The sequence below is a fragment of the Ylistrum balloti genome, unplaced genomic scaffold (genome assembly GCF_031769215.1).
Source record: "Ylistrum balloti isolate Yb309-2 unplaced genomic scaffold, AGI_CSIRO_Ybal_v1 Utg369964, whole genome shotgun sequence".
In the NCBI taxonomy this organism is placed as follows: domain Eukaryota; kingdom Metazoa; phylum Mollusca; class Bivalvia; order Pectinida; family Pectinidae; genus Ylistrum; species Ylistrum balloti.
In genome coordinates, this window is record NW_026782060.1 from 214,007 (window position 1) to 224,216 (window position 10,210).

Sequence of the window (10,210 nt, forward strand, 5' to 3'; positions counted from 1 at the left end):
TTTGCAGATTGGTCATGTCAATAGAATAAAAGTTCTAATAACACAATCTATGGAAGATGTAGTGTACACGACCAATGCTATAACACTATGTACACGAAGACCTAAAAGAGTGTGACTAGTTAATAGACACATCATAAAAAAGTGAGCAAGATGGTAGCATCGTACTTTAATTCAGCTAAACTTTATTAGATCCAGAAACGAGGTCTTAAACATCGGCATCTTCGGCATAGTGTCATAAAATAAACAAGTTATAATATCAAATTGTAATTCTTCTCGTCAATACAAAACATGACATCATCATAATTCTTTATTACTTTTCCATAGATAAAGTATCGAAGCAATGCAGTTACTTCGGTTCTAGTGATGATGAGTGCAAACTCCTGCAAAATAAAAATAGCTCATTTGATTTGTGTTTTACCTATATTTAACCTGGAAAATGTCGATTCCTTTTTGAAGGGTTATTTTGTGTATCAATTCTGAATCTTTACCTATTAGGGAAGAGGTACATTATCAAATGACTGAAAATGGTAAAATAAGAGTACTGATTGCAATTTTAGTTATCACCTACATGAATCAAACAATAATACATGTAGGTATTACTGTTCTGGTGTTGTTAAATTAATATAATTCGCCTTAGTAAGGTTTACTAAACTTAATAGGCAAGGAAAAATACTTGTCTTACTAATATTAATTGGCTAATATATGTAGATAGCAAACGCGTTATCTATAATACCTGTTTCTCCAAGGGGCACCTCGAATTGCCCGCTTCCTTTGCACATGAGATGCCCTTCACATGGACACGAGTAAACAACCCCAGAAGGCGGCGTGCTGACACTTCCGTAACGGGTTAGGCAATCTATGTAGTTAGAAGTGATCCTTTCTATAGAATTTTCCCTCACATACTACTAAAAACGTGTATTTCGTTTATCATACCGAAAGATAAGAAACGATGTTTGTAATTTCACACCGCATGTCACAAGAAAAATACTTACAAAGAAATATGCAAAAATAAATGATAACTAGTACAAGGTATTTAAAAAAAAATGTTGTGTTTGCAATATAAAAACACAACATTCACTTACGCGATAGTGTTTTCAATATAATCAAATTAAAAATATGGAATACAGTGGACGCTTATATGTGATCTTGTATTGTTTTTTTAAAATTCAGTTATGTTACACACAACTGTAGCAAATACTGAGTTAATTTTGAAAAAAAAAACAATATATGCTCACGTGATCCTTCTTTACCCAAAGCTGGCAATGACCTTGTACAATCAGCAGCAATCGTTTCCCGATTGGTTGATTATTGGTAACACAACATTCATTGGCTCCACAATCGAGTTGAGAGTTACAGCTTTTTGATAAGTGAACCTGGCTCTGTTTTGAAACATACATAGGATATGGAAACCTACTATTACCACACAAATTAGAATACATTGTGTATGTTATTTATGAGTACATATATTTATGAATATGACTTTTTAAGATTGTATATGTGTGTGTGTTTTCCAGTGAGCTTTATTACTTCATTTTTTAAAAATGAAATCATTGAAATGTGCAAGGTAGTGGCATGATATACATAGCTTATGCAAATTTATAAGTAGATTTTCATATAATTATTACTTATAATTTTTTGGGGGGTGGGTGGGGGATGGGGGTGGGTGGGGAAAGGGGGAGGGGGTGTTTGTTTGAAATATATATTACTTTATTTTTATACTACATTTGCTGCTAAAACTTCTTTTGGCTACATTAAAATCTGAAATACTAAGTTGACCCAAGTTTTCAATGATAGACATAGATTAGTGAATATCGAGAATATCGTATTGTTCCATAAGCTGTTATTTGATTAAAGTTTCACGTATTAATCGACTGAGGGTTGGTCATGTTTTTGGTTTTTGGTTTTTAACAAAACCTCTGTTTGTTTGGAAGATTGTGACTGGTCACATCTCCTTCAGTTGTGAATGCATTTCTCTTCATATTGATAAAATAAAAAAAGAAATTGCTATTGACATCGCCTTTGTCTCTATTTGAGATTTGAATGAAATGAACGATAAGAAACATGCAGCTGGCACATTTCAGCAATTGAATTTGTAACAAGTGTTCTGTTTCATATGATTAATCGAACGACAGCTGTTTGAGACTCTTGATTATGATATGTTCATGTCAACAAGAGACATATACTACCCAAACCATATGGAGACTGCCACCAGCGTAACGCTACATAGATTACCTAACTACAAGAGTAGTAAGGATCTCGTTTTGTTGATCGGAAAAGGTCGATATTTGCTGCACATTTAGAGAGAAAAAAATTAAGCAATGATAATTGGAAGACAATTCAAAATTCCGATAATTCGGCAACTCTAACATTTGAAGTTATTTTAATTGCGATAACATAAACCAAATATGTGTACATAAGTAAGTATATCTTACCATTAACAGCACTGTCATCAGCAAAAATGTGATAGCAATTGAACCGAAAGCCATTTTGGTTTGTATGCAAGACCAGTATTTAAAACTGAGAGTGACCCTGGTTAATCTTATCAGCAATTTTGTCATGTGCAATCAGGTAACCTATATGATACACAAACAGCACAACGACAGTGTACGGAAACATTGTTTTGATATTTTGCCGTAATATTTAATTTTCGCTCAGTCTTATATCGGTCTAGATCAAAGTCAAAATATATGTTTCACTTCCGCTTGGTATTAAAATGGTTCAAATCTAAGTCATTTATACACTTGTACCTGATTTTCTACTGAACTAATAAGATACAGAGTAGTATATTAGTATTATGATATGTATGGAATTGTGGGCTAGTGCACCTAACCATCTGAATTTTGACATTTCTATCGAACATATACTTTCTTTATTCGCCTAGGTTTCCAAATGTAGACTGACAAGCTACGTTAGGAGGCAGTTTCATTCATTATTTTTCAATGAAATATGATATCACTTCGTTTGTCTTTTTGTACAGTCTTCATGATTGCAAATGGTAATCACAGCTGGTGGATCTTTAGTCCAATGCTTTATCGTCACTTGCATGTAATATTTTATTTCTTTAATTCACTCAAATTGTGGCAAGGGTCAGAATATACACTTGTAACAGACGTTCTACTGAAATTAGCAGATATTTTGTTATTGCGAAATTGTACTGTACTATAGGATTAGTGCATGTCCCCAGATTTCGACAAATATATCTCTCTGAAATTTTTTTTTTTTTTTTTTTGGTTGCTTAGTTTTTTGTTTTGTTCTTTTTTTCTACTTGGCTACGTCTACGTTGTACTGAAATGTGCTATTCATTTGTATATTTTTTGTACCATTTGGGAGATGTCTTATTTCATATATGTCAAAAGCAACAAAGCAAGGGACAATTTTATCAAAATGTTCTTTATTTGTCCACTAAAATACATACTGAATGGCTATCCAGAAATCCAAATCAGTCTCTGTCTTCAGTGATGTGTACATAGACCTGATAATAAAATGAAAATTGTCAGCATTAAAATAACTTTGTAAACGTACGAAAGGTACGTGCTGTTGTAATCGAAATATTAGTGACATATGCTATAATGTTTCTATATAGATAATTTTTGTAAGAAGTCCATCATTAGAACTCAAAAACCCATCCATCAGCTTAATAGTTTTCTTTACAGTGGAAACTTTCAATAGTACCTAGTAATCCATAAAGAATATCTAATGCTTAAAGAAGAATCAGCGAATCAACTGACAAGAACATTTAGTAAGTTAAAGATTCTATTGTTAGCCCTGGCAGCAGAGCTTGCTGCAATAACATGCTGCACAATCTCCTCAAGCTACAGTCCTTTTAACGGTAAGACCTCCAGCATGGACCAGAACATTCTGCCTCTCTATAGAATACAATTGCGAAACATTTCTCCACAAATTGACATCAGAAGGTAAACTTAATTTGGATACAAATATCTAAGCCTATGAGCTAATAAAGGATTAAATATTTCTATTATTAATATTTGCTGCGAGGTCTTTTGTCGGAGTTTGAACATTTCAGTATTTATCGAATCTTGGATTGGCGGAGATTTACATGGCGGGTGTCGCCGATAAAGTAAAAGATGCTTACTCTTCCGGAACATCTGGTCTTATTATCCTTGTATATTTTCAGTAGTCTCAGTGTATATATGTCTTTTGTTCATATTTTGCTCTAGTATTATAGAGTTGGAGTTTGCATTATGGATCTAATGACATGTTGGCATGTTCTTTATTGCTGCAGTGAGGAATGTGAGCTATTACACTGTCCAACTTATTACAATCATTCACAGAGCTGATCGTAGAAAAAAATATTTCGAAGTTATTTTCTGTATTAATTACTAATTATATATCAAACAAGGAATAAGTACCCGATTCTCCTAACGGGACTTCAAAATGCCCGTTTCCCTTGCACATCAGGCCAGAACCACATGGGCATGCGTACACCATATCGGTTGGAGGAGTATTGCTTCCTCCTCCGTATCGCACCAGACACTCTGATTGTTGAAATACAATGCAACATTACTATCGCTTTGATTGTTGAAATATAATGCAACATTACTGTGACTTGTTTGAAAAATTCTGATATCTTCTTTCTGAAATTGAGGTCCGAAAGAAGAGCATTAACCCTAGGTGTTGTTTTATGTTACTGAAAATGGTTGATGACTAGGAGAAATCACGAACGTTACTCATACAGTTTTAACTTTTATGTACACAAATTTGGTCATAGTCACCAATTATGTTATTCAAACTACCAAGTGATTTACTCACGTGACCCTTGTTGACCCATGACCTGACAGTGACCGGCCAATACTAGTGACATTCGTTTTCCTCTAGGGGGATTATTAGAGACACAGCATTCATTGGAACCACAGTCTTGTTGGGAATAGCACCCTTCTAACGTACCAAACTATCAGAAATTAATAAAACGTCTTTACATAACGATAGAAAAACATTGTTTTGAACGGCATGCAATGGAATGGAAGCTATTAACATCCATCTGTATAATAAATGTACAGGTATGTTTCATGTACAGTAAAATTGATCCGGTGATTTCAATGTCTACTTCAGACAAAGAATAGCTATTACATCGAATTGTCTACAATATTTAAAGAGTTGTTCTACTTTTCATCAAAACGTTGGATTATTAAAAATACATCGGTCAATTAATGTATTCCAAATCGGTCAGATACTGAAATAATATTCATTGTGGTCAATTCAATTTCCTTGGAAAACCGCCGATAGTTTTAGATACTCCATAATTACCATTATCCGAGTCTAAAACATACACTATATTGGTTTAAACCACTCAAAAGTCTCTGCTAATATATACATTTGGCCTTAAGTTAGGCACCACATATATCTAACACTTAGTCTTAAGTTAGGCACCACATATATCTAACACTTGGTCTTAAGTTAGGAACCACATATATCTAACACTTGGCCTTAAGTAAGGAACCACACATATCTAACACTTAGCCTTAAGTAAGGAACCACACATATCTAACACTTGGTCTTAAGTTAGGAACCACACATATCTAGCACTTGGCCTTAAGTAAGGAACCACACATATCTAACACTTGGCCTTAAGTAAGGAACCACACATATCTAACACTTGGCCTTAAGTTAGGAACCACATATATCTAACACTTGATCTTAAGTTAGGCACCACATATATCTAACACTTGGCCTTAAGTTAGGAACCACACATATCTAACACTTGGCCTTACGTTGGGAACCACACATATTGAACACTTGGCCTTAAGTTAACAACCACACACATCGAACGCTGGGCTTATTTCTTCGTTTTAAATAAGACAAATATTCAAGGACAACTCAACAGGGCACGAGGGGAAATTTTAAGCTTATAAAGAAACTATATGTACACGTTAGCAAAATTACAGAACCGGAAATAATGTATCATATTTAAACAGACGCGCTCAGAAAGGCATTTCCAGTCAGGAAAATGTTTGAGAGAAAGCCATGTTATTTGATCAAAAAGATAAAACTATAAGCGAGTTCTGTTCTGTTGAATATAGACACCACGCTTCTAGTATAATTCTTCTCTCCGTTGTCTCGTATATTTGATCGCCGAAGCCGAGGAAACCTCTGACACTCTATAATCAACGCGGCCGTAATTCTCCAATTATTTGGCATTTTGGATCCCGTGCATTTACATTGTATCAGAGAAAGTCCGCACAATCTCAACTGAGTTCAAATCTGGTGTCATGTGACAAGCTCTGTCACTTCTTGCTGAAGATAGTCTTGCACTAGGCGTTCTGTGTTTAGATTGGCATTGCCATCCATTAGGATAGGCCGATCTGCCGTTGGATGTGCATCAAAATGCAGACCAACTAAAGTGTGAATGATCTTACCAAGGTCATGCCAACGAAGCTTACAGTTTAGAGAAAACCATCTCCAAACGGTAACATCTCCTTCGCCGATTATTGTCCCCAGAATGTGATCCTGATGGTATGCCGTATGTTTTGACCTCAAAACACAGACTTTGTTGCCTGTCAAACTAAGTAAAAAGTGGCTTTCATCAGAACTGTGGATTCGCCATCATACCTAATATTCCATTTCCGGTGATCACGTGCCTATTTCGGTCTTGCTTGTTAGTGCTTTCCGGTCATCAGTGTACGTTTTACTGACACCTATTTGTTCAAACGTCTGTTGACGGCAAACGCGAATATATCTACCACATTGTCCTATTCCATACGGCCTGCCATTAAATATTTCTCAATATTCAATATTGTTGTCGCTAAAGCTGTCAATGCAACTTAAAAATAAACATTAAGAGATAAAAAGAAAAACGTTTTCGTTTTCTAAATGCTTCGGAGATAACCCCTATGATAACGACATCTTATGGTCAACGTATCTAAGGAAGTGGCAGACATCTTAATTTATGCGTAGCTTTTGAAACGACGGAAGATCCCTAACTTGTGGCCAAAAGGATAAATCAAAGTTAAACAACACCCCAAAAGCGTATTTTGCTGATGTGACAATAGCCTGTATACATAAAGTTGATTAAGCACTCAAGGAATCTGTTGACTTGCAATTTGGCTACCGGCAGGTTGAAGCATCTTGTTAAAGATGCGGTTTATGCAGGAAACATACTACCTACACAATTGATGTCTAGTTACCGGTGTTACAAAACTGCTATAAAAACTGGATGTTTATTGGAAAACATAATTACTTGACACATATGTTAAGTCCATATCGTTCGGATTCAATCTAAAGGATTTTCATATTCATCATATTGGTTTTTCACTACCGTGATAACTGTGTAATTTCCACGTATTTTTTCGCACAATATAAAGTACTAACATTAAAGATGAATCTCAGCTTCATAAAGTGATCATGTATGGGTATAAAATTAACGGTGTGTTAGATTTATTGTCACTCAGGTACCAGCTGGAGGGAAATGTTTATTTTATGAATATGATGAATAATGCATGGAATAATTTATGACGATGTCAATTAGCGACATAAGGTAATAAAAATCATATTATAGATTTAGTAGGGTTATTTGTGCTGTATAACTTACCAATATGGCAAACGCTACGAACGACACGGTAAGAAATCTAACACTTGTCGCCATTGTTTATTCGTTGTGTTAAAGTGACGATAGTTTCTAGATAACACAGTGTTATCGACAGACCTTCTCCACATGTACATAACTAGTTCTTGGTTGGCAAATGGTGCCGGTCATTTCAGAACACTGACTGTTGGTTTAAAACTTCAGAACATCGATATGGTGTGATATAGTACTGTTACATAACGCCATATGTTAATGGCGTTGTATCGTAAAAAATCGCTAACCTGTAGCTGTTTTAAATATGATAAACGTATATAGATGTCTTATACATAACATGTAAATAGTGAAGGGAGTAAGGAAGGTCAAATCATAACCATTAATGATTAAGCGATTATCAATATGTTATCTATAATGATTCTCAATAAGATCAGACCTGTCATTATAGTGAAATTTATGTGATTTTAAGTGGAAACTGTTGCACTATATTCCAAGTTTATATTAACGTGAATAGAACAAATGAAAAAAGGAAAAAGTCTAGAAGTCCTGTATCGCCCAGCTGTCTGGTATGCAATGCTTATCCGAAATGCATTTACATCTCGTATCTTTTACTTTTTCCTTTGAAAGAAAAGTTTATATTTTAATTTAATTCTTGATTTGTTTAAAGAGGATTGCAAACAGCCCTGGGGCTACTAGCTGCTCTCCTCGACATGAAACACATTACATAGTACAATACAAGAAAACATTTTCGAAACTGACAAAACTTACTTACATTTACTCATTCCTTTCATTCATTAAATTGATACTCGCACACTCATCCACGCACACAGCACACACCTGCTCGCACACCTAACAGAGAGAGAGGGAGAGAGAGAGAGAGTGACAGAGAGAGAGGGAGAGAGAGAGAGAGAGATGATTAGAATCGGTTTGAATTGATTATGAAATCGAAAACTTGATCAAATATAACTTTGTTTGATTGACAGTCTAAAGTTTCACATCCATGTAGTAATATATTTACTAGAACATCAGGTATTAGCTCAACAACAAGAATCGGATTGACATTTGGAGCAATTTCATTACATACCAGACGCAACATCTTAATACGGGATCCGTTATATATAGGGCAATATAAAAAGAAATGTTTCTCGTCTTCAGGAGAATGTATACACAAGTCACAAAATTTATTTACAGTTAAATTATAAGAAAATCTATGTTTGTTAAGGGCACTAAGTCCCATTCGTATTCTACAATGATTCACTTTGCCCTTTCCATGTCCATATGTATACAGAGATTTAGACAGAGGATTCGTACTATTACACAAAGATTTTGAGAAAGATGCTAATGTAGAACTACAGCGAAAATGTACAGGCAGATTATTCCAGTCTCTTATTGACTTGGGAAAGAAAGATTGGTGGAAGAAGGATTTCCTAGATGTTATGGGAAGAATAGTATCAAAATTTCGAAAGCCATAATTTTGAGCACGATGGTTAAGTATGGGACATACAGATTTAAGATATGAAGGACAAAGATCATGCTTAATTTTATACAACATTTTTAGTCTACAATTTCTTCTTCGGTCACTAAGAGATTCCCATCCTAATTCATTTAACAGTTTAGTATATTTAGTTACCTTGTAACCACCAGTGCATATCAAAGCTGCTCTTCTCTGTACACTGATCAATGAGGTCGGATTCAAATTGACTACAATTATCAAATAATACATTACCATATACTAAGATAGATCTAACCATTGATTTATAGAGAGTTTCAAGACAGGCTCGTGGGATTATATACGATAGAGACTGAAGTATGTTTAAAATTTTATTAGCTTTACCGACAATTTCTGACACATGAGAATATCAGCTCAGATTCCCAGACAAGAAAACACCGAGATGTTTATGTGTATTAACATGTTTTATAACAACATTATCAAGAATTAAGTTAGGTATAACCAATGCTCGTTTTTTAGTAAAAAGAACAAGTTCGGTCTTCAAAGCATTAAAAGAAACTAGCCATCGTTTCGCCCACTGAGACAATATAGATAAATTATTGTTCAGTCTTTCTACAGAGGCCTGACCAGATATTGTCGAAGAAAGTGACGTATCGTCAGCGAATAAGTTGATATCCGACGAAATACCTTCTCTGATGTCGTTAACGTAAACTAAGAATAATAGAGGTCGTAATATTGATCCTTGAGGAACCCCAGAGTTAATCGAACGTTTTTCAGAAGCTTGGCCATTCAAGGCAACAAATTGATTTCGTTCACATAAGTAACTTTTCAGCCAACAAAGTAGATTACCTTTGATTCCAACATTTTCTAGTTTATAAAGGACCGGCGTGCCACACTTTATCAAAAGCCTTGGAAACGTCTAAAAAAACTGTACATACATCTTTACCATCATCTATACATTGATATATATTATGAATTATTTTCAACAATTGATTTACAGTAGAATCATTTTCCTTAAACCCGGAATTCTCCTTAATAAGAATGTCATTTTCTGTAAGGAATTTATACATTCTCTTGTATACATTTTTTAAAGACATTTAGAAACAGTGGAAAGGAGAGAAATGGGTCGATAGTTACTGACAATATTTTTATTACCTTTTTTTGTGAATAGGACAAACTTGAGCTGTTTTCCACATAGATGGAAAAATACCTGAGCTGACAGAGAG

At 34.6% G+C, this 10,210-nt stretch overlaps 1 pseudogene; it reads right to left on the reverse strand.

Annotated features, from left to right (window-relative positions):
• Nucleotides 1-357: 357 nt before the first annotated feature.
• LOC132547618 (uncharacterized) lies at nucleotides 358-7,600 on the reverse strand (annotated as a pseudogene).
• Between the last annotated feature and the right edge of the window lie 2,610 nt (nucleotides 7,601-10,210).